This window comes from Desmodus rotundus, chromosome 11, assembly GCF_022682495.2.
Source record: "Desmodus rotundus isolate HL8 chromosome 11, HLdesRot8A.1, whole genome shotgun sequence".
Taxonomy (NCBI): domain Eukaryota; kingdom Metazoa; phylum Chordata; class Mammalia; order Chiroptera; family Phyllostomidae; genus Desmodus; species Desmodus rotundus.
In genome coordinates, this window is record NC_071397.1 from 5,677,932 (window position 1) to 5,702,826 (window position 24,895).

Below are 24,895 nucleotides of genomic sequence, written 5' to 3' on the forward strand. Positions count from 1 at the left end.
GGTTGAATCTATTTTCAGTTTCTGATAAGCTAAATTTTAGGTTACTTTAGATAGTCTGTAGAAAAGTGTAAAAACAGGCCTATTTTGGAAATCATCAGACTAGAAACAGATTAAAGTGGGTAAGGGAAATGAATACAGAAGGACAAGGGGCTAAGGACTGTCCTTAGGGGGCTGGGAAACAAGCCAGTAAGTTAACAAAGCTAAAGAAAGGAGAAAGCTTCATACAGAATTATGAAAGATGCATGAGAAGAGGGACCAGGAAACGCGAGGACTAAGGGAATCTGCTGCCTGTGGCTAGCAGAAGGTCATTGAAACCCTGAAAGAAGCCTAGTGTAATGTGTTGGGATTAAAAGCCTGATGAGAGGCCATTTAAGAGGCACTTCATAACAAGGAAAGAAAGGCAGCAGCAGATAGAAATCATTCAGTTTAAGGAGTTAGGTGAGCCATTAAAAACCAGTAAGTAGTGGTGTAAGTAGTGGTGGTCAGAGAGAGAAACAGGGTCAGGCATTTCTTGGTATGGAGGTAGTTAGGATAGGGAAATATTTTGCCTTTGTTAAAATACAAAGGAAAGGTACACAGGAAGAGAGAAACTAGAAAATATTAGAAGACACAGATACAAAAGCAAGATTCTTTGGAGGCAGAAACCTAGAAGCATTAGTTGCTTTCAAGAGTATATGGAAAGAGATACAGATAAATACATTTTCTCTTTTCATGTATAGACAGCTGAGACAAGATGAATGAGGGAGTTCATCCTAGAAGGTCATCATTTTCTGAATAAATAAAAAAATGCAGCAGCTGTAAGCAGCAGCAGAGAACTGAGGTTGTAAGGAGAGGATCGCTGTGGACTGAGGAGGGAAAATAGGATTTTCAAGTAGCACATAATCCAAATTGTCATTAACCAATTTAAGTTTACAGTGGGCCAAAGTAAGACTTTCTCGGGCTACTACATTTAGCCCAAAAGGAAAGAGCAAAAAGAGAACAAGTGGTGCCTATTTTTCTTTTTCAATTACATGTTTTCATTTTTCAAAAGTAACACATGGTAGCAAATCATAACACAGAACAGTTTATAAGAGAAAGAGAGTCTAGAGATAGTCCTACTCCTCCAAACTGGCCAGCATTTCAGTCCTGACGGTTTCTGTTCTAGTATTTTAATCCTGTCGTTTACCTTTGTATCTGTGGAAGAAAAAAATGCTGGTATCCCTACTCTTTAGATGTCACTTGGTGTGAAATAGAAGGTTTGGCTCACACTGTTCCTCACCTCAGTGTTTGGTATTTGTATTATTTGTTTTCATTCTTCTCTTCCTTGATCCATCAACTTGCAGCATCATCTCCTAATGAGGAGTCAGCACTTCTGATTGGAGGTGCTCGCCATACTTCCTGTCAGCTATACTCGTGCTGTTTTTGTTGTCACAGTTGTTAACTTTACATTCAAGCTGATAACCACAAGCAGATCCTCCATGTTATATACATAGGTTGTTCCCCCAAACAGAAAGCCAATAAATGGCATTTATTTTCTTACGACTCTGTAAATGTTATTCCCACCCAGGCAGCCATGTTATCTGCTAGGAATAGATTTTTTTTTCTGTGGGTCTAATGTCACAGTCCCTGGGCCACTGAAGGAGAATGTTCCACATCAAAGCCAAATTAGCTTTTTGTTATATTTCATCAGTTGGTCAAATCAAGCCATACTTTATTTCGTTTGCTTTATATTTAGGTTGTAACTTTTTCATAGTTATTTTTATTCTTGGCATTTATAATTGTCTCTTTTTTCATTGCACTATTTGGTTTTATGTCACTATTTTTTAAATTATATTTTTGATTATGCTATTATAATTGTCCTGATGTTTTTCTCCTTGCCCCCTCCATCCAGCCCCCTCTACTCTCTCAGGCTATCCCTCCCGTCCACCCCCACCCCCACTGTTCATGTCCAAGGGGCATGTGTATAAGTTCTTTGGCTACTCTATTTCCTATACTGTACTTTACATCCCCATGGCTATTCTGTAACTATTTGTGCTTCTTAATCCCCTCACCTCTTCACCCATTTCCCTACACCCTCCTTCAATCTGGTAGCCACCTGGTAACTAATTTATTTTCTCTTGCTGTTTTTAAGAGCCTCTCTCTGTCTTTAACCTTGGGCCTTTTAATTATGATGTGTCTTGGAGTGGGCCTCTTTGCATCTATCATAATTGGGACACTGTGTGCTTCCTGGACTTGCATGTCTGTTTCCTTCACCAAATTAGGGAAGTTTTCTTTCACTATTTTTTCAGGTAGATCTCCAATTTCTTGCTCTTTCTCTTCTTCTGGCACCCCTAGGATGTGAATGTTGGACCTCTAGAAGTTGTCCCACAGGCTGTTTGTTTATTTTGTATTCCTCCTTTATTTTGTATTCTTTTTTCTTCTGGTTGTTCTGTGTGGTTGTTTTTTGCTTCCTTATGTTCCACATCATCGATTTGAATCTCAGCTTCATCCACTCTACTGTTGTTTCCCTGTAAATTGTTCTCTATTTCAACTATTGTATCCTTTGTTTCTGACTGGGTGTTTTTTTTACGGTTCCAAGGTCCTCACTAAGTTCCTTGAACATCCTTATAACCAGTGTTTGGAACTTTGCATCTGATAGATTGCTTCCTTCCACTTTGTTTAGGTCTTTCTCTGGAGTTTTGATCTGTTCTTTCATTTGGGCCATGTTTCTTTGTCTCCTTATTTTGACAGCCTCCCTGTGTTTGTTTCCGTGTGTTAGGTAGAGCTGCTTTGACTCCGTGTCTTGGTAGTGTGCCTTAATGCAGTAGGTGTCTGGCACAGCCTCCCCTATCACCCAGGCTGGGTACTCAAGGTGCACGCTTCGTGTGGGCTGAGTGCACCCTCCTCTTGTAGTTGAGCCTTGGTTGCTGTTGGCAGATCAATAGGAGGGATTTACCCAGGCCTGTCAGCTGCCAGGACTGGCTGTGACCACTGACCACCAACCTCCACCACCTGTGGAGGGTCAGCTGTGCATGGCAGGGTGGTGTTGCTGCAGTGTGGTCTGTACTGTCCACTGGGTGGTTGGCTCTGGGGTTTCCCCGGGTGGTGCAGGCCAAGGTCAGCGCCCACCTTTGTTTTGTGTGGGGCACCCTGTCTGAGCTGTGAAGCAATCTGAGATGGCTGCTACTTGTGCTGGGCTTGGAGAGTCCCAGGTGAAGCCAAGCTGGGAGTGTAATGTGGCTGCTGCTGTGGCTCACTGTGGCCAGCTTGCTTGTTTGATAGGATTTAGGAGCCAATACCAGCCATTCTTATGGAAAAGCAGCTTGGGTGGGCCTGTAAATTGGGTGGGGCAGAGCCTCTGGCGATCTCCAAGGTGGGTCATACAGTGTTAGCCAGGTTGATATGGCACCAGTTTACCAACTCTGTAGGGAGAGGGCTTAGCAAAGGGACAATGGCCTCTGCTCGCCTTGGTGCCAGACACTTCAGTGTCTCCTTGTATACCACCGGGTACCTTTCAAGCTGCTACCCTGGTGCTGGAGCTGAGAGGGAGTGAGTCTGAGTAGGTGAGTCCGTGTGTGGGATCGTTAATAGGAACTGCTTGGGGCTCCAGAAATTTCTTTCCTTGACTCAGTCCCCAGTGGTTTTTGCAGCCAGAGGTTGTAGGGACTTATTTCCTAGCACTGGAATCCTTAGCTGGGGGAGCTTGGGATGGGTCTGGGACTCCTTGCTCCCAAGATATCCTTCCTGAATTTTTATTCGTGTGGGTGTTGGACTAGTCATATCATGACTTGCCCCTCCTACCAGTCTGGGTCGATGTGGTTTCTTTAATTCCATAGTTGTCAGACTTTCATTCAGCTTGATTTCTGACATTCCTGAGTGATGGTTATTCTATATTTTACTTGTAATTTTGATGTGGTTGTGGGAAGAGGTAAGGTGTGTCTGCCTATGCTGCCATCTTGACCGGAAGTCTATATCACTCTTTTTTTTTTCTAACCTATATTCATACCTTTTGCTCAACACCTCCCTCCTGGAGCCCATTTTTCTGCTTTAATCTGTATTAAATGTTCTTTAAGTCTTCCGTGTCACCCCAGAATTCCCCTTCACCATTATTTTATTCCCTCATTTTTTTTTGAATACAGCCCCCAAACAAGTTCCTAAGAGGAGGGGTATTGGGGTTCTTGCATATCTGAAAATGTCTTTTCTGCCCCTAGCATGATGGAGAGTTTGTTTTAGTATAGAATTTTTGGGTGAAAATAATTGTTCCTTTCCCTTCCGTATTATTATTGAGAAGGCAATGCCACTGATTTTCATTTTTATAAGTGGTGTAGCTGAGATTTTTTTTTCACCTCTACAACACTTAGTATTGTGTTTTTTATCTTTAGGGTTCCAAAATTTGTAGTGAAGTGTCCAGTGGTCACCCCTCCCCCCCGCCAAGCCCTCACTCCCATTCAAGATGTTGGATTTGAAGACTAGCGTCCTTCAGCTGTAGACTGTCTTTGATATTCCCCCCCACTTAACATTCTCTTATCTTTTGGGTCTCATAATATAGATATTGGGCCTTCTATACTGGTGATTTTTCCCTTAATTCCTTTCTCAGTTTCCATCTCCTCTGTGTTCTGGGCAATTCCTACTTACTTTATCTTTCAACCCTTCTTTTAACAATCATACATTGTGAGCTTCCTTTTGTTCCCTGAAGGTTTCCTTTTTATAGTATCCTATTCTTTATAAATATAGTAATAATAATAATTATTATTATATAACAATATCTTCTTAATGTATTAGTGATTAGACTTGTGCTCCTGTGTTTGCTGAGTTACCTGTGATTACCTTGAGGCCAGTTTTTGTGTTGTCTTAGGTTTATGCTTCTGGTGAAGCTTGGTTTTCTGTTGACTTCTAAGAAAAAAGGCTTAAATGGGTGGGGAGAGTGCCTGCCAGTCTCTTTTTTGCATGGGAATTTCCACTGAGGCCCTGTGTGGGACGGAGAAGGGTAGCGGTGCCAACCAGCAGAATTTATTGTGAGGAAGTCGAGAGCCTGCTGCGAAGGCTCTGAAGTGGAGGAGGAGGAGGACTCAGCTATGAAGAGCCATAGAAAGAGCTTTGATAGATGGGTCATTCACTTTCTTTGTGGCAGAGCTGTCCAGATTTCTGCCAAGTAAATGCAGGCTGCTACTAGGGATGGGAGGTGTAGACTAGTGCAGCTGTTCTACATACACACTTTCAGTGGACACCCTGCTTTCTGCCCTGCTTCTCATTCTGCTTTTCTTGTCACATAGTGGCTGCCTCCTCTCCAGCCACCAGGCTTCAGCCTCAACCCATTCCCATCACTATCAATGTCTAGACATTGGTTTAAAGTCTATTGTTGATTATGTTAAACACACAATTTATTAATATTACAGGGGGGGTTCATTCTTCATGTTATTTTTGTGCTTTTATTTCGCTTGGGTCTGGGGAAGGGTCAGAGGAAAATGTGTTTAGTTCTCTTGGCCTAAAAGTTACCTGGAACAAAGTCAGGACTGTGCGTTCTGATTTGATCGCTGGTGGGAGATAAAAGGGAAGGGTAGCTTCAATAGAATGTTGTGGTTCTTGGAATCTACTAGATGAGAATGTACCCTTATCCTGAAGGGAAGGAAGTATAGAAGTTGGTAGTTGAAATTGTAGGCTCTAGAGGCAGTTTATGTGGGTTCACATTCTAGTGCTCCCTTTTATCAGCCACATAAATGAAAGAATTGTTGAATCTCTCTGTGAGCCTTGGTATTTCTCTTGTAAAATAATAGACCCAATCACAGAGGGAAATGAGACAGTGCATTTACCCTTAATAGGCAACAGAGATGTGAACAGAAGGTGCCAGATGATCTGAATGAAAGGAGAGTGAAGCGAAACGTAAGGGAAGGGAAAGGAAAGTGGGAAAGAGCTCACACAACTCAGATCGTCTGGTTAGAAAAAGAGGTGGAATTAGAAACCGGTGATGAAAACTGGAAGCCAAGCAGATTGGAGAGCACAGACGTGGAAAGGAAGTCGGGTTGGTAAAGTCAAGGGAGATGGGCCGAGTAGCCACCAGCTCTCCTTTGAATAGGTGAGGGCTGTGAGTGGCTGGAAACCCAGAAAACCTTCAAGAAAAGGCGGCATCAGAACTGCAAAGATCAAACTTCTTTTTTATTCTTTTTGTTTTGTTTCTAGGCCTTGCTTTAAAAGTAAAATTTCATTGTATGTGTTGGTGGAAAGTAATTTTTACAGAGAATTCGTGACCTTGCCTTCTAAAAAAAAATAAATAGTCCTATTTCCTGAGCTCTTCTCTATACTTTTATTTTTAAAATTGAGAACAACTCTTTTTTTCTGGAGAAAAACACATTTAGGAGCCACAGAAGGTTGGTAATTTTCTTCTGGGTAAAATCTTGATAAAAAGACTGGCTGTTGCATGCAGACCAACAACATGATAGAACTTGAGCCAGTAAATTCACTTCTTTATGATTAAAAATCAGACAGTTTAACCTTGGAATTATTTTTGTCATGGGGGACTTCATATTGTGATTAGTATCTTAACAGCCAAGCGCCTCTGTGGGCTCAGTTAACCAACAATCTCACTACGTATGTACAGTCATTCTTAGTGCATACACACATACTGCTGTACAAGCGCATTTGGCCTTATACTCCCTGCCGGTCTGAATTCTCTGTTTCATTACCAGTGTCCACCCACAGAGTTTCAGAAAGCCATCCCCAAATAACAGAACCACAACTCAGAATTTTAAATAAACCACATGTCTCTTAGCTCACTGGAAAGGGGCATTAGGCACATTATACATTTTCCACATCCATCCACTCTTTCAAAATTTATTAAAAATTATACATATATAAGCAAGAAAACAGGGCATTTTAACTCATATTTTATGTTAATTTTTCTGTTCCTTTAGCAAGGGATAAAGAAAGAGAATATTGTAGACAACCTGTAAGATTTTTACCTTGAATGTGGGCCAATATTTACTTGAAAAGATACACTGGACATTGCTTTTTTTCCTAAAGAAAGTTGAATAACTCAAGAGATGTTACCACATTACAGGCTGAAATTTATGTCCAAATATGCAGGGTGACTTTTGAAAGAAATTTGGGTTTCAGGAGGGAACTTACGTAGTACTGATTTGAACAGGATGTGTTAGCTGCAGCAGAGTCTGTTTTCCAGCTTGGCATTAACTGATAGTTCCTGTAATTGACAAGGATTCAGATCCACTTCTTATTTGGCGTCCTGTTGATAAATCCATTTCTAGAAGATTAAAATCGCATCCTAAGGTCTTGATCATCACCCTTCCTGGAACAGCAGTTGCAGTAATTGACGCAGTTAAAAATGGGTCCTTATTTGATTGGAGAAAGTATAGACTAAGAGAGTAACATGTAAAAGCCTGACTAATCACTAAAGTGTACTTCCAGGTAAATGTTGACTTCAGGACAAACCTGGAGAAGCATGAACTTTGACCTTACTGTTGATTACGTGCTACACCATTTTGTCATGCATTTTCCCATCAGACCTAAGTAGTATCAGCATTTCTGGGAAATAATCCAGCAGGCATTCTAGCCACTCATCTCCAAATACGGTTACTCTGGAATATAGTTGTTAGGTTTTTAAAAAACATCATTTCAGACAGAAAAGTTACAAGAAGATTACATAGAATTCTCAGGCACACATGCCTGTCCTCCCACCAGAGTCCCCAAATGTTAACATTTAATCATATCGAACATCGGCTTTTTCTCTTCTTCCCCTACCCCTACCCCTGGGCATGCACGTATGTATTATATCCATATTGCTAGCCATTTCAGTAAGTTGCTTTTGTTAAACTAAAATATTCAATGTGCAGTTGTTAAAATCAAGGTATTATGTTTTGTTTTTTTTACATATGTGTTTCTTTTTTTGTTTGTTTGTTGATTTTTTAATTTAAATATATTTATTGATTATGCTATTACAGTTGTCCCATTTCCCCCCCCACTCCACTCCATGCTGCCCACCCCCCTCCCTCCCACATTCCCCCCCATAGTTCATGTCCATGGGTCATACTTATAAGTTCTTTGGCTTCTACATTTCCTACACTATTTTTACCCTCCCCCTGTCTATTTTCCACCTATCATCTATGCTACTTATTCTCTGTACCTTTACCCCCCTCTCCCCCTCCCACTCCCTTATTGACAACCCTCATGTTCTAGTTATTTGCCTAGTTTGCTCTCGTTTTTGTTTTATGTGTGGCTGTTAATAACTGTGAGTTTGCTGTCATTTTTACTGTTCCTATTTTTGATCTTTTTCTTAGGTAACTCCCTTTAACATTTCATATAATAAGGGCTTGGTGATGATGAGCTTCTTTAACTTGACCTTATCTGAGAAGCACTTTATCTTCCCTTCCATTCTAAATGATAGCTTTGATGGATACAGTAATCTTGGATGTAGGTCCTTGCGTTTAATCTTGGGTAATGTAATTATGATGTGCCTTGTTGTGTTCCTCCTTGGGTCCAGCTTCTTTGGGACTCTCTGAGCTTCCTGGACTTTCCAGAAGTCTATTTCCTTTGCCAGATCGTGGAAGTTCTCCATTATTTGTTCAAATAAGTTTTCAATTTTTTGTTCTTCCTCTTCTCCTTCTGGCACCCCTATAATTCTGATGTTGGAACGTTTCAAGGTGTCCTGGAGGTTCCTAAGCCTCTCCTCATTTTTCCAAGTTCTTGTTTCTTCATTCTTTTCTGGTTGGATGTTTGTTTCTTCCTTCTGGTCCATACCATTGATTTGAGTCCCAGTTTCCTTCTCATCGCTATTGGTTCCCTGTACATTTTCCTTTGTTTCTCTTAGCATAGGCTTCATTTTTTCATCTACTTTTTGAACAGATTCAACCAAGTCTGTGAGCATATTGATAACCAGTGCTTTGAACTGTGCATCCGATAGGTTGGCTATCTCTTCGTTGCTTAGTTGTATTTTTTCTGGAGCTTTGAAGTGTTCTGTCATTTGGGCCATTTTTTTGTTTGTTTGTTTGTCTTGGCACGTCTGTTATTTGGCGCGTCTGTTACTTAAAGGGGCGGAGCCTTAGGTGTTCACTGGGGCAGGGTAATGCTGGTCCCTGCGCTGTGATGCTGTGCGTGGGGGAGGGGCCGAGTGGGAGCAATGGCGCCAGCCTCACTGTCCTCCAGATTTCAATCTTTCACTCCGATACCCACAATCAAACTGGGCCACTCTGGTGCTGGTTCCCGAGTAAGTGGCCTGTGCACACTCTAGGCCCCTGTGGGTCTCTCCAACAACCTCTCCTGTGAGGCTGGGAGTCTCTCCTGCTGCCGCCCCAACCCCCAGGGGCACTTTCAATCAGAGGTTTGAGACTTTATTTCCCCGAGCTGGAGCCCTGGGTTGCACAGTCTGCTTCGCTGCCCGCCGTTGGTCAGGTTTATCTGTGGGCGAATATGGTGCCGCAGGGTGCTACCCGCCACTCTGCCTGCCCCACTCTCCGCCACTCTGAGTCCGGCCCTCTGGGTTTATCTGTGCAAATGTGGGGCCGCAGGGTCTGCTAGTGCTTGGACTGCCTGCGCCATTTGTCCCACACTCAGCCAGTCTCGGTCCCGCCACAGCCACGCGAGTTCTCTCTACCCTGGTGCCCGTCTTCGCCCCTCCTACCAGTCGATGTGTTTATTTTCTATTTCCTTGGTGTCAGTCCCCCTTGCTGTTCGATTCTCTGTCAGTTCTGGTTGTGCCAGGAGGCGCAGTGTGTCTACCTACGCCGCCATCTTGGTTCCCCAAGGTATTATGTTAATAGCCATAGTACAGTTTCAAAATTGGGAAATTAACATTGATATAATATGAGGTCTGTCTGGAAGTCCAGCCATTGTTAAATATACAGGAGCAGTTTGCGTGACACTTAATGTAACCTGGCAGCCAAGGAGAGTGGACTGGAATGTGCTTGTGTGAACAATGACTTCACTGTACTAGTCAGTGGGGGAGGTAGATGCTGTTGAGTGAGCATGTGTACTGTGTGGCCATCGCATTCAAAATGAGCAAGTTAGAGCAACAAATCTGCATCACATTTTGCATTAAGCTTGAACATGTCTTCATGGAAACTCTTCAGATGATTCAGAAGGCTGCAGCTCTGGACTGCGCCTGCCCATGCATCACATCTCATGCAGAGTTTTTTGATGAAACATCAAATCACTCAGCCCCCCTACAGCCCAGATTTGGCACCCTGTGACTTCTGGCTTTTCCCCAAACTAAAAGCACCTTTGAAAGGGAAGAGATTTCAGACAGTTGATGAGATTCAGGAAAATAAGATATGCCAGCTGATGGAGATTGGGAGAACTGTGTGAGGTCCCAAGGTACCCACTTTGAGGGGGTCTGAGGTGTCATTGTCCTACGTACAATGTTTTTTGTATCTTGTATCTTCTTCAGTAAACTTCTCTATTTTTCATAGCGTATGGCTGGATACTTTCTGGACAAGCCAGAAAGCATTTTTTAGTATGGTTGTACATAGCTGGGGCCTCTTGATAATAATACTTTCAGTGAAGAGTGTTGAACAGAGTCAGTTGAATTGAGGTTAAAATGTTAGGTACTTGCTCCTCTGGTGTTTTAAATATGGACTAAAAACATTTTATTTTATTTTCTTTAATCCTCACCCGAGGCTATGTTTATTGATTTGAGAGAGAGAGAAGGAGAGAGAGAAACATTGATGTGAGAGAGAATGGATCAGTTGCCTCTTGTACGTGTCCCTACCGGGCATTGAACCCACAGCCTAGGCATGTGCCCTGATTGAGAATCGAACCTGCAACCTTTAAGTGTATGGGGTGATACTCCAAGCAACTGAGCCACCCGGCCAGGGTCTAAGAACAATTTTCATAGTAATTTTATGTAGGATTCCTTGCCTCTGATTTTCCAGGACCTCGTTTTACAAATGGGGTTATTTCTTTTTACTTCATAAGCTATTTTCTTAAGGCAGCTTTCTTCAACCCAGTACACACTTGGTAGTACCTACATCAACAGTGATACACCCTGAGTAGTGAACACCCAATATATTCATGCGGGAGGAGGACAAGGCTTTCTTTGGGCAGTTGGCCATCATGTATTAAGTTACAACTTGAGGTTCATTTACCCTCACATTAGAAAGAGTTAAAATGGCTGGTCAAGATGGTAGCCTTGGTAAACACAGTACTTGAATTCTTGCACAACCCCATCAAATACAACTAAACTATGGAACAGCCATTGTTCAGAACCACCCGAAATCTAGCTGAATGGAAATCCTATAACTAGATTTAAAGAAGCAGCCACATCAAGACTGGTAGGAGGGACAGAGACACAGAACAGGTTGGTCTCACACCCATACATGGCAGATAAAAATCGGGAGGGATATCGTAGCTGTGGAGGTCCCCTTTGAGGAATGAGGTGTCTCAACCACACACCAGGCCCCCAGCCCAGGGCTCCAGTGCCAAGAAGAGAAATCCCCACAAATTCTGGTTTTAAAACCAGTGGGGGTTGAGGTTGAGTGGGATGGAAGGCTTCTAGAGTCCCAGGCAATTCCTCTTAAAGGGCCCAAAGTGGACTCACTCCCTCTGAACTCCACCATTGGAGCAGCAGCACAAAAGGCACCAGAGACGTATGGGGAGGAACTGAATCATCTGATATCAGGATGAGAGCTAGAGGGGCAGCTTTCTCCCAGACGTGCTGGCAGAGGCCGTTGGTCCTTTTCTGAGCTTCCCAGCGACAAAGCCGAATGCAGGCCCATATCTGAGTCTACATTAAACTGGCTCACACTGTTTGCCCTGCTCTGGTGATTCCCTGACACCCCACTCCACCCACGCTGTTTTCAGTCACTTTTCCAGACAAACGGCCTGTATGGCTCATGCTTCAGATTTTTCTAAAATCTCAAACAAGCAGCGTCTGGCCTCATTGTGCCCCAGGCTTCTCGCTAAGTGGCCTCAGACCTGGCACTAGTGGCAGCCAGACTTGGTTCACAGTTAGCTGCTATTGGGTACCACCAAGCCCGGCACAAGTAGCAACCATCTACAGATAGCTTTGTAGTGCACGCCAGCTGGTCCCTAGCAGAACACAAGCAGCGGCTGAACTTGGCCTTCACCTATTGGGAGGCCCAAGAGCCAGTGCACCTGGGTGGACAGCTTCAGGCATGACCCAACCACTCTCACAGGCAGCAGACTCAGTGGGCACTAGAGTCCCACCAAAGTAAAGTAAGTCCTGCTTTGTGGGGTGGTACACTGCACAGCTGATCCTCCACAGTGGTCACAGTCAGTCCTTGCAGCCGATCAGCCTGTGGGTAAATCTCTTCCATTGATGTGCCAACAGCAATCAAGCCTCAGCTGTTGTACCACTGGAAGGTGTACACAGCCCACACGGTGGAGGGTGCACCTTGAATGCCCAGCTTTGGCGAACAGGGAGGCTGTGCCATTGGGCCCTACAGAACACCTACTATACAAAGCCACTCTGCCATGCCTGAGAGACGTAGCAGCTCTGCCTAATACATAGGGAGGCTGCCAAAATGAGGAGACAAAGAAACATGTCCCAAATGGAAAAAAAAGAACAAAACTTCAGAAAAAGAACCGAACACAATGGAGACAATCTACTAGATGCTGAGTTCGAACCACTGGCTATAAAGATGCTGAATGAATTTTGTGAGAACTTCAGCAGCATAAAAAAAGACATGAAAACCATAAAAAAGAACCAGTCAGAAATGAAGGCTACACTAACTGAAATGAAGAATTTACAGGGAATCAACAATAGAGTAGATGAAGCCCAGAATCCAATCAGTGATTTGGAACATAAGAAAGCAAAAAATACCCTATCAGAACAGCCAAAAGAAAAAATAATCCAAGAAAATGAGGATAGAGCAAGAAGCCTCTGGGACAACTTCAGGCATATCCACATTTGCCACATAGGAAGTGCCAGAAGGAGAAGAGAGAGAACAAGAAATTGAAAACCTATTTGAAAAAATGATGACAGGAAATTTCCTTAACCTGGTGAAGGAAATAGACATAGAAGTCTAGGAAACTCAGAGAGTCCCAAACAAGATAGAACCAAAGAGTCCTACACCACTACACATCATAATGAAATTACAAAAGGTTACAGACAAAGAGGAAATCTTATAAGTAGCAAGAGAAAAGCAGTTATTACCTACAAGGGAACTCCCTTAAGACTGTCAGTTGATTTCTTAATAGCAACTTTGCAGGCCAAAAGGGAGTGGCAGGAAATAATTCAGTGATGAAAAGCAAGAACCTACAATCAAGATTACTCTACCCAGAAAAGCTATCATTTAGAATCAAAGGACAGATAAAGAGCTTCCCACACAAGAAAAGCTAAAGGAGTTCCTCACCACAAAAACCAGTATTACACGGAATGTTAAAGAGTCTTTTTTAAGAGGAAAAAAAAGATTAAAGAATATGAACAATAAAATGGCAATAAATACATATATATCAATAAATGGAATCTAAAAAACAAATTAACAGGCAGAATAGAAACAGAGTCATGGATACAGGGAACATTTTGACATTTTCCAGATGGGAGGTGGTTTTGGAGGATGGGTATAAAAGGTGAAGGGATTAAAAGTATAAATTGGTTATTACGGAATAGCCGTGGGGATGTAAAGTACAGCGTAGGGAGTGTAGTCAATAATGGTCTAGTGACTGTGTACGGTGTCAGATGGATATGAGATTTATTGGGCGGATCACTTAGTTATGTAATGTCTAATCACCGGGGTGCATCCCTGAAACTACATGATACTGTATGTGAACTGTCACTGAAAATAAAAATGGTTTTAAAAAAGTTAAAGTGAGGTACAGAGATATTTATAAGTTTAAGGATTTAACCTGGGAGTGATGAGTCAAAAGACTAGACCTTAGGTGGCAAAAAAAACTAAGTGATAAGTAGAGAGAACTGAATTAAGCTAACACTAAATTAGAAACCAAAATAGTTTAAAAACAAATCAGCTATTTAATTTTGGCATCTACAGTACTTAGTTATGCATTCAAGCTGACTTTTTTTAAACATAGCAAAATAAAAACATTCAAACTTGTTTCCCCTTATGTTAAGCCTGGAATACAACCTATAGGATCACAGTGTCATCATTAGGAATCTCTTCCCTGTTAGAGAGTTGTTCTTGATTTTCACCACCATCATCATCATTATTGTTGTTGTTGTTGTTGTTGTTGTTATTTTGTTGTTGAACACCAGTGGAGTACTAAATACAGTCAGTTCTACCTCTGCCCATTAGAGGCTTGCATTATAAGTTAGATAGGCAAAACAACTGGAAAATTTAAATCACTCACAGGGAGGGTGGTTAAGTTTCATGGAGGTGAGATGATTTGCATTTGAATATTTGACTTTTGTCTCTATGTATGTTTTTAACAAAAAGTCAGAAAAATTGAATTAGTGTCTCTTCTTCTTTACCCATTTCCCAACCCTATCCCCATAGTCAGTGTTTTTCCATAAAGGACACCTGTTTTCAGGCTTCCTGGCCCAAAACCCAAAGCTAGACCAGGTTAACTCCTGGGCAAGTCGTTTGTGCTTTGGAGGACAAGATAGGGGAGTATGACATTATTTGAAGACTCTCGCCTATCTCTTCCCTCCAAGGTTTTTCAAATGTAAGTCAGCCTTAGGAAGAAGTGGCTAGAGTCTGTGGCTGTGTACTGCCCAGGTGCTTAAAACAGTTGTGTAGTTTCATATGACATTATCTGAAAATCTCCAGGCTTCAGGTAACTACAGAGTAAGTAGAAGCCTTACTCCATATTTTTAGTCGGCTTCTAGTAGAGCATTCTAAGAAACGAAATGGAAACAGTATTGTCTCACACACAGTTAATATGAAAATAAATCTGGATAAATAGATACTTGATAGATTCTCTCAAATTTCCCTTTCTTTGGGTATATGCAAATAAATCATGGCTGATCTTAGCTTTTCTGGAAAAAGTGGAAAAGATAATAGAACAGAAGTTCAAGACCAGTCTTAGCACTGTAAGGGTCTTAAAACCCTCATGATCATCGACCTGATTTGTGGTCAGAAACAGAAATTGGGGAACCTGGGCATGTGGCCTTTGAGAAGTGTATCTTTCTCTTAGGTTTCTTAATCTCGCTTCACTCTGTCCCACCTTGCTACCTTATTCTGTACTCTACAGATGCTGTAAATGTAATATTTTTAAAAATCAATGCATTGTGATGTTGTTGAACTCTAAAATGCCCAAGCAGGTTATAAAAAGGAAAGATTATCTGTTGAGGATAATTTGTCAGTTACAATGAATAACTGACAGATCTATGAGGAAAGGTAATATGGTTTAGTTGGGCAGGCAGGACAGGTCTTTCTAATGGAGAAGCTGAAACACGGAAGCAGTGCCAGGCCAGTACCAGCTCCAAAGGATGACTGCTGTATTGCCAGTTGGACAGGTCTGCTGACCAGCCTCCCTTTGTAGAATTTAGCTCCTGGTGATACCCTTTAAGTAAATAGTGCGGCAAGGATGACACTTAACAAACAGGAATAGTAGCTACAGATTTTCAGATAAACCCAGGAGTGGTTTATTGGCTACCCACCCTCATCTGTGCCCTTCTAAAGAGATCTGGCCCTGGCTGGTGTGGCTGAGTGGATTGAGTGTGGGACTGTTAACCAAAGGGTTGCTGATTCAGTTCCCAGTTGGGGCACATGCCTGGGTTGTTGGCCAGGTCCCCAGTTGGGTACGCTTGAGAGGCAACTGCACATTAATGTTTCTCTCCCTTTCTCTCCCTCCCTTCTTCTCTCTAAAAATAAATAAAATTTAAAAATCTTAAAAAAGAGAGAGATCTGGTATATGAGCTGTAGGAAGCTATCAGGGTGATTGAGAAGAGAAAGTTTTGTCTTTTGCCTGTGGGGCCCATGTAGACGTGAGAAAGCATGTTTTACCTTTTCTGACCATTGAAAGAAATCAAATTTCCAATAACAATAACTGGCTTTTCTGATGTTACTGGGAGAAAAAAAAGTTTTTTGTATCATCCTACAAATAAACAGTAAGAAACTTTTGTGGACAAATTTTTAAAAAATAACAGAGGAAAAAATAAAGCTTATTTTTATGAAAATTAAACACTGTGACTGCAATCCACAGAAATCCAGTGACTTAGCAGGAATGGGAAGGAAATAGTATGAGCAGTAAGTCTTACAAATCACATTCTAAGAGCATAGGACAAGTAGGGTTATTCAGCTCTTCAACAGAGATGTATCTTAGAGAAATTGCACCAAAATACTTGGATAAGAAGGTTCTAAGTGGAACAGAGAGAGGTGCTTGTTTTCATTCCCTTTGTGGCCAGGATCTCTGCCTTACACCCTTATCCCAGAGATAGCAGCATCTTTGTACGTAGGAACTAGAAGAATTCATCTTCATGGTAAGGTATGCTCATGGAAAAGCGGAAGTAGAATCTTGAAGTGTAACAACAGTTGGAGATGGGATAGTATAGTGGTGAAGAGCAAGAACTCTAGGTTAGGCTGCCTGGGTTCAAATCCCAATTCTACTTACTAGCTGTGTGATCTTTGGCAATTCATTTAACCTATGCCTCAGTTGCCTCATCTTAAAATGTAGGCAATAATAGTACCTTCCTCATAGCCTTGTTATAAAAGCTAAATGAGTTAACATATGTAAAAGCATTTAGAAAATGCTCGTGCAGAGAAGCTTTGTGTTAGTTCTTGTTACTGCAATTATTACCGAAGCTCTGGAATCTCTTTTATCATATCTACCTACTATGATGAGGGGCCTTAAAATGAGTTTGGACCAAGGGATACATTTTATGACCTCATTTATATGTCCATGTGTATGCTCATATATATGGCATTCTGGAAATGACTTAATTATAGAAGTGGAGGCTACATTAGTGTTTGCCAGGGATTGCCAGGGAGCAAGGAGGGAGAGAGGAAGTAGGCATGGCTGTAAAAGGGCAACATTAGGGATCTTTGTGGTGATGGAAATGTTTTATAGCCTGACTGTACTAATACCAATGTCCTGGTTGTGATTTTGTACTAGAATTTTCAAAATATAATCACTGGGAAAAACTGGGTAAAGGGTACATAGAGTTTTTCTGTATTGATTCTTATAGCTACATATGAACCTACAATTATCTCAAAATAAATTGTTTATTTTGGAAATATAAAAAGAAAATGGGCTTGGGAAATTCCTGATAAAATATGGCAGTTAAAGCTGAGGTACATGTGTGAGCAGACAGACCGACCAATATTAAGGTTAATAAATGTGATGGAAAGAAAACTGTGAGCTAGCCATTGACATTTTAGTGAGATATTTGTAAACCCCCAGAAAAAAAAAATTGAACCAGTTGGAGGTCATAGAAAGAGGAAAGGTAAACAATAGCTCATTTCCCTAAAAACTTTTGAAACTGGTCTTCTCCAAATGCCTTTGCTTCCCAGACTCTGAAATGGTCTATTAGTTGATACGGGTTTTGGTAAACAGAAGAAGTTAGAAGGTAGATGAGCAACAACTTATGTACAAGTGGTATTCTGGAGAGCAGGCCTCACAGAAAAGGATGACAAATGTGAACTGAAAATCACCTGTCTACATAATGTACAGTAAATAAAGTTCTTAAGTTCAAGGGGGTACCTTCTCTGACCTTTTCCTCATCCTCTTCCTAATCACCACCGCCCCATGCAAAATGTATCACTTCCTTATTTTGCGCTCATAGCATTGTTCGTATGTTAGCATGCCACTGTTATGCTGTAGACTTATGTGCATGTGTGGCTTTTCCTTTGGATTGTGGCCTCCTTGAGGGGGGAGATCACTGCCATACACAGTTCTGATTTGCACCCAGCAGACACTTGAGAAATAATTAATGAAACATTGACTGTTGTCATGGCCCTGAACAGAGTGGTCATTAATGTAGAGGCCTAAGTAAATTAGATCATGTAAACTGAGACTGTTACTGAACTTAATACGATTGTGATTATTTTTGCAAGTGAACCTTCCTGGGTATTTACTTTGTATTTTTTTATTCTGGTGAAATTTTTCCTTAGGTTTAAAATAAGGAAGAATTTTGGAGAGTTGAATGATTCAGCAATGAAGAGATATCTTAGAGCAACGATTAGCAACACCATAGAGTCAGTCAGAAGGGAAAGGGCAATCAGAAAAAGGCCAAGGAGGTAATTGGAGGAATGACTCGGGGCCTTTTGGGAACAACTTCAGTCACAGACAATGCCATCAGACTGTAAGAAATCATGGGCTAAAACACCGGTAGCTAGCTCATCTCCTCATGCTTACCTAGGCATCCATTCCTTACTAAGGCACAGATGAACTATAGTCTTATGTACCATTTGTGGCAGGGGTGCAAGTAGAGGCAGTTAGAGAAAGAACATTCCTCCCCCCGTGCCAAGGTGCAACAGGAACTGAACTAATTATATAACACTTGCCCTTCTTCACCTGCCCTACTTGTGCCAACCCTTCAACCATGTAGATTTCTCAGGTGCTTGCTGGAAGTTTTAATTTCTGGTCTTGAATATGAAGCAGAGAAGATGTACAACTGTAAATATCCTTCCTTACAAGTTAAATGGTGTCATTAAGATAAATAGATAAGGTAGAAAGAAAGAGAGTGGGAGAGAAGGGAGGGAGGGCAGAAAGGAAGGAAGAAGGAAAGGGGAAAGAAAGAAAAGAAAAGGTACATTCCATAGAAAGATTATCCAGGGCTGTTCAAGAAGTCCATGTCTGAATGAAGGAAGGTAAAAAGGGAGGAACAGTTTGAAGAGCACGTACTGTTCTATATCAAAAAAGACTTAGACATAAGATCTGAATGTAACACATGAAACTTGATAGGACAACTTTGAAAACAATGGAAATTATTTTGATATGGACTAGAAAGGACTAGAATGATATGGACTATGAAGCTTTCTTAATTTTATTAGGTGTAACATTTTGGTTATGTAAGGAAATGCCCTTAGTAGATGTATATGTGTATGTATTTTTGATGTTTGCAACTTATTTTTAGACATTTTGGGGGAGGAAGCATAAACATGGAGGGGAGAGAGAAAGTAATGTGACAGGTTGTTAACAATTGTTGAATCTCAATGGAGTGTACACAGGTGTGTGTTGTATTTGAACTTTTGTGTATGTTTGAAATTTTTCCAAATAAAAAGTTGAGTGAAGGCTGAGTACTTTCTCCTGCATGAGGAAAGTGCTCTCTGAGTTAGGAACAAGGCAAAGATGTCCTCTCTGAACACTCATATTCATCATCATACTAGAAAGCCTACTCAGTACAATAGGCAAGGAAAGAAATAAAAGGCGGACAATTAGAAAAGTTTAGGGGGAAATCCTTCCTTTAGAACTGTTGGACTCCAGTGCCGTTTTAAAGATCGTTTTATTTAATGGGGAGCTGTTCTCACCACAGCACATTAGCTTCTCCTGTTCAATCTTTTGATGAGTTCATATTCACTTTTTTCCTGGTGTCAAGGTGTTCCACCAAAGTCAGCTTTCACCTACTGGTATAGTGGAAATCAGAAGAGGGAAATGGACTAAGAGGAAGTGACAAATATGATCCCAGCTTTAAAACATGCGTTTGGGACATGTGTGTGCTTGTCTCCTGAAGGGCACATGTCATGACTCATCATTGTTCTGCTGTTCTTTAAGCTTTCTTTCAGCCAGAAATGTCCCTATAGAAGCAGCTTCTGCTCTGCTGTCGTGAGGACCAAAATCAGATGATTACATGACACAGTTACCCGCAAAAGGTTTGGGAACCTTACGTGTTTTGAGCATACTGACGAGGACAGAGACCCCGAAAATTCAGTGTACTCCCAAGATAGTCAGCTCTACTGATAGGTAGGTAGGTAGGTAGGTAAATAGACAGACAGACAGACAGGTAGATAGGTAGGTAGACAGACAGACAGACAGACAGACAGAGAGATAGACAGACAGACACAGAGATTGAGATACCCAAGGTACCCCAGGTCTCCCGGTCCTATGTTCTCAGCAGGAAGAAGAGTCAGGGGTCTGCTTTCAGCCCTGAGGTTGCGCTAGAGGAGACCAGTATCTCTAATAGCATGGGAGACGGAGAAAAATAACCTGGGGGGTTCGGGAGTGGAGATAGAAGGAGAAGAGAGGTACTAAGAATAGTACTGCCTGGCAGTTTGAGAACAACTGACCTTTGAAATAGTTATGATCTAAGACAAGACATCCTCGGTGTATTTCAAGCTAGATTCATCTCCATATCATATATCAAGTGAAAATGAAGGGATCTGGCACCAAATTTTAATAATCAGCCTCTTCCAAAGATTTGAACTTCTTTCTCTGTCCATGTAATACCTTTTGACAAGTGTGTTATTCCAGAACAGTCTAAGGGCAAGAAAGGAGGGGGAAATCCCGGTTGAATAAAGTGGGGGAAAGTTTTTAGTGGCTAATGAGGGGTTTTTCTCTCCTGAAGTCTTTCATGACACAGTAAAATGCCAGGAGAGGAAGAATCTGGTTCCTGCATAAACTCTGAAAGTACTGCGTGCGGGGAGCACAGAGAAAGCACCTATAGGACAGACCTTTTTTAAGTCCCTAGTTTTATCAGTGCGAATGTGCTGCTGTTCACGGACAGAGAGGTTCTAGCAGCTTAAGCTCCTCTTAAATGGTCAAAGGCGAGACAGCAGTGACGTGTGAGGGTTCATTAATTATTGCTCTTACTGATGTTTGCCCAGGCTGTTGGGATCATAAATGTCAGTCTGTCAAGAGACCGTGATAGATTCTAAAAAAATTGAGTTCCTCAAAAGCTGTCATAGAGCCTGAGATTAAACAGATTCATCTTTCCTTCGTAGAAGTGAGGGTAGGTGTGGGTGAAGTGAAGGGAAGGGGGCTTCCTTCTCTTTGTTGCCGCTGTACCTCTCCCTGCTCCTATAAACTGTGAGGACTGGCCTGAATAGAGGACCAAGAGCCCGCCCGAGGTGTCAGAGGCCACAGTCATGCTTAGCAGTCCCAGGTGTGTGCAGGCTGCCAGCTGCACGGTGACGGGAGATAAGGAGAGACCAGGATTCAACTCTGACAAGCCTGACACAATTTACTTGAAAATTTCTGGGAGAGAACATGAGTAATAAAGACAAGAACTGTGACAGTAAGGAACAAATGTGAATTTCTGTCAGAGGCAAAACAGAATTTTTAAAGAAGTAGCTCTGTTTGTTGTCTCCAGTCAAGCTTTCCAGTTAATCTGTGTTTCTAAATTGAAGGTCTTACCGCTGCTTTTCGTGATCGGCTAGGAAGACACAATTAGAAGAACTTCTCTCTTCAGAAAATTGTATGTTTTAAAATCACTGTACTTGTTTCTCTGTCACAAATTAAGCACTGGTTACCTCCAAACCTAGGAAACTGATCTGTAAAATACTTTTTCTAAGATTTTTATTTCTCATTTAATCACATTATAATTCTTGATCAGACTAGAAGACCTGATATGATATTTTTTCGTTCTATTAAATTTAGGCAGAGAAAGGAGGGGTCTCTTGTGTGGGCATATACAGACTAGAGTATGTTCTCAAGAAAAAGCATACTGGAAAAAAATATGTGCTCTGTTGGCCCTTTATGAACGACCTTAATTAGAAAGCACTCTTAACTCCTGGGGTGGGAACGGTTTTTAGCTTGCCGCTCCAGCTCCTCCTGCTGCTAATGAGCATGCTCCTTGTAAGGACTCCTTTCTTCTGACAGTTAAAGCTACATGTAAGAGTTATTTCTGTTCACCTTTCTCTCTGTGTTTTAACCCTTACTGCCCAACTTCTGATTGTGCAAGTAGACCGTTAGGTATTTTCTGTCATTGCTGAGCAAGTTCCAAATGCTGCAGGGTAACCGACATGATGTTTGTGAATAAAAATAAAGAATCAAAGTTTAATTTATTCAAATATGGACTGCAGACAAGAATTCATTTAGTTTGACCATGTTTGGATCTTTTCTTTCTGGAAGTCTTTTTTAAATTGACATAAAATTTATAATTGAATACTTGAATTATTTAGTTCATTACTATGTAATTAGAATCCCTGCCCTGGACATCTGTTTCTCTCATTTAGGCAACTCACCCCTGGCATAAAGTTTCATTAAATAATTAGCAGAGAAGATGTAAATTTCCTTTACAGACATGATGATGATCCTGTAGACTGCTGTTTATTTTATTAGCTTCTAATTAAAACAGTAAGTTGGCTTGCGAGAAAATGCCAAGGAAGTTTGTTTCACCAAGAAATGATATAGAACAGTCACCTCCCTGGATGGCAGTGTGTAGAGGGTGGTAAACAGTTTGGAGAGCTTATTTGCCTTCCCTTTTTGTGGTAGGGGCGTTAGAGGATGCAGGGTTCCTTTCCATTGAATAGACCATGGACTGACTGAAGGAGGTTAAGTGGACATATTTCAGCATGTAAAAAATTATGAATCTCTTAATGTCTAGGGACATTTCCTTGATTCTAAAAAATAACATTCTGGTAAACAGTTTGTGCCTCTTGGTTTAGGATCATTGAAGGGCTGCTTCTCTTGGCTCAGACTTTCTGTACACTGATGCCTTCGGTCTTAGGCTTGTGCAGATGCTGAGACATTGACTCTCAGAGGGCCGACTGGGGCTGGGTGGTGTGCTTTTAGGATGGCCACTGCAGCGCAGCCAGAAGCTGTTGGCAGCATCAGAAGCCTCCCTTAGGACCCATTATTTGAGGAATGTCCCATGCCTCCTGCCTACCAGAACAAATGACTCAGTAGTCTTTGTCTATAATGTGGAATGGGTAAAGGAAAATTTCAGCTTGAGACCAAGCAGACTTATTCCTTAGTTTTGTTATTGAATGAATGCTCATTGGTCGGACAAGGTGGAGAATTAGAGGAAAAGGGAAATGGGCTGGGAAGACCTCCTTATTTTGGGGGGCCCCATCAAGTGGGTTGTTTGGTGATGACCAGTGATGATTATGATTATATAAATATGAACTCTGCCCCCCAGTTTAGGATTCGTACATGTAGAAATGTTTTCTTCCTATATCACCCCTGGCTTCCTTTAACATAGTTGGCTGTGGATAGCATTGCCACGCTGAAAGAAAACTGTCTTCTCCTTGTCGCAAAGATTTGCTTTAGAAATGGAGATGGGTGCTGTGCAGGTAGACAGCACATTTGACAGTTTGAGACAGATTCATGTGAAAGCCAGCTTTGTGAGCTCTGCATTTCCAGACACACTCAGTTTTATGAGATAGTGGTGTGAGTGAAAGGTTTATGGTCTGAGTGCACCTCTTTTTCGTTAGAGGTGTGGTACTCATCTTAAGGTCCTCCAGATTTTAAGAATATTAATAAACACAAAGGATTCAACTGCCTCCCCTTCTTTTGTGGACCCTTCTCTCTCTCCTCTACCCTGCCCCCTGGAGTTGGCAGATAATTTCTTACAAGGATGCTTCAGATTTGGGGCCTTGTCTCAGAACAGACATCATTTTTCTTTGTACGGCTTTTACTCTAGAATTTTCTCACTGCAAAAAGGAAATGGGGGGGGGGCTGTCTAAATAGGGTTATTAATGTAAATAGTACCATTGCTGACTGGTGAAAAAGGACTCCCAGAGGGCAGTGTGGCTCACACAAGGTGAATTCCTTTTGGCTGGCTGCTTTATAATGATTTACATTTAGATTGTTGCTCGTTATTCTTGTAGGGGAAGGAGAGGGGACCAGGTGTGTCTGTGGCTGCCTCAGTCATCACACCGACTAGGTTTGGACAGCTTCTCTCAGCAGAGGTGGGAAATAGGCTGAACTTGCTTTCAATTGTTTTCATCAGAGGCCTTGTTTAGTTGGTTTATATTTGGGGAAAATGTCATGTGGTCATGTAGGATGGGAAGAACTAAATGAGAAGAAAAATGAAGCTTACAGTTGCTAAGAATAGTGCGTGCCTTCCGTAAGTCAGTGCACAGTTCCATGGGCTGGGGGCTGTGCGTGAACACTTACATCCTCACTGTCGGGACCAGTGAGTGCTCTCTGATGAAGTGCAGCATCTTCACACAGAGGGAGCCTGGGGTAAAGGAGACAGCCTTATTGAAATGCAGCCAACCGTCTGCTGCTTCTCACTAGATCCACTTTAAATAGAAAATCAGGACTGCCTAAGAGAAGATTCAGTCATTCAAGAACTATCTATTGAGTTGTAGGCATAGAGGGCACATTAGTGAGCAAAGCAGGTCAAACTTCGGGCCCTCCAGGAGTTCACATTCTCCTGGGGGTAATGTTAAAAGACAAGTGCTATGGAGGAATAAAAGGCAAGTAAAGGGAATAAGGGAAATGCTAGAGAAGGGTGACAAGAGTTGTCTACATAGGGTGGTCAGGGAAGAAGACTTCATTGTAAGTTATATAAAATATCTAATCTCTCTGTTGTACACCCAAAACTAATACAGTATTGTATGTGAAGTGTAATTTAAAACTAAATTTAAAAAAAGGAAAACATGACTTAAAAGAGGTTAGATCCCACACAGATCTGAGTGAAGAGTGTTCCAGACAAAGGGAACAGAAGGCGCAAAGGCCCACAGTGTGGATGGAGCAGAGGGAGAGAGCAGCAGGAGCGGTGACAGGAGGGCACATCATTCAGGGCCTTTGCACTAGGACAGACGAAATAGTGATGGTGTGGAGCCGCGCTGGCGGTGGTGGAGGGGTGAGAAGTGGTAGGATCGGGATCTGTTGTGAAGAAGATGGTCTAGGAGATTGCCTTGCTGAGGTGGTTTAGCACAAACCACGTTGGGACCTTGGCAAGAGGTGCATCCTCAGTGTGCAGTGGCAGCACTTCTGGGAATACAGAGCCCCCAAGTGCTGCCCTTTTTCAGAAGGAGAGTTATTCACAGCCTCCCTATACAATATGAACTTTATTGCATTTTAGTTACTTTTTTAAGGTTATGTGAAACACAGGTTGTCACACACTATACCTACCTCCATGTGGCAATTTGGCACCAACCCTAGGGTTGTGGTACCAAGTGTTGCCTCTGTTCCACTCCACAGTGGAGGCCTGGGGCAGCTCACTGGTAAACAAGCAGGGATA

The 24,895-nt window shown here is 41.9% G+C and overlaps 1 protein-coding gene across 1 annotated transcript in view; it reads left to right on the forward strand.

Moving 5' to 3' along the window:
- ZFAND3 (zinc finger AN1-type containing 3) overlaps positions 1-24,895 on the forward strand; it is a 303,349-nt gene that overhangs the window by 244,465 nt on the left and 33,989 nt on the right. The window lies entirely within an intron of this gene.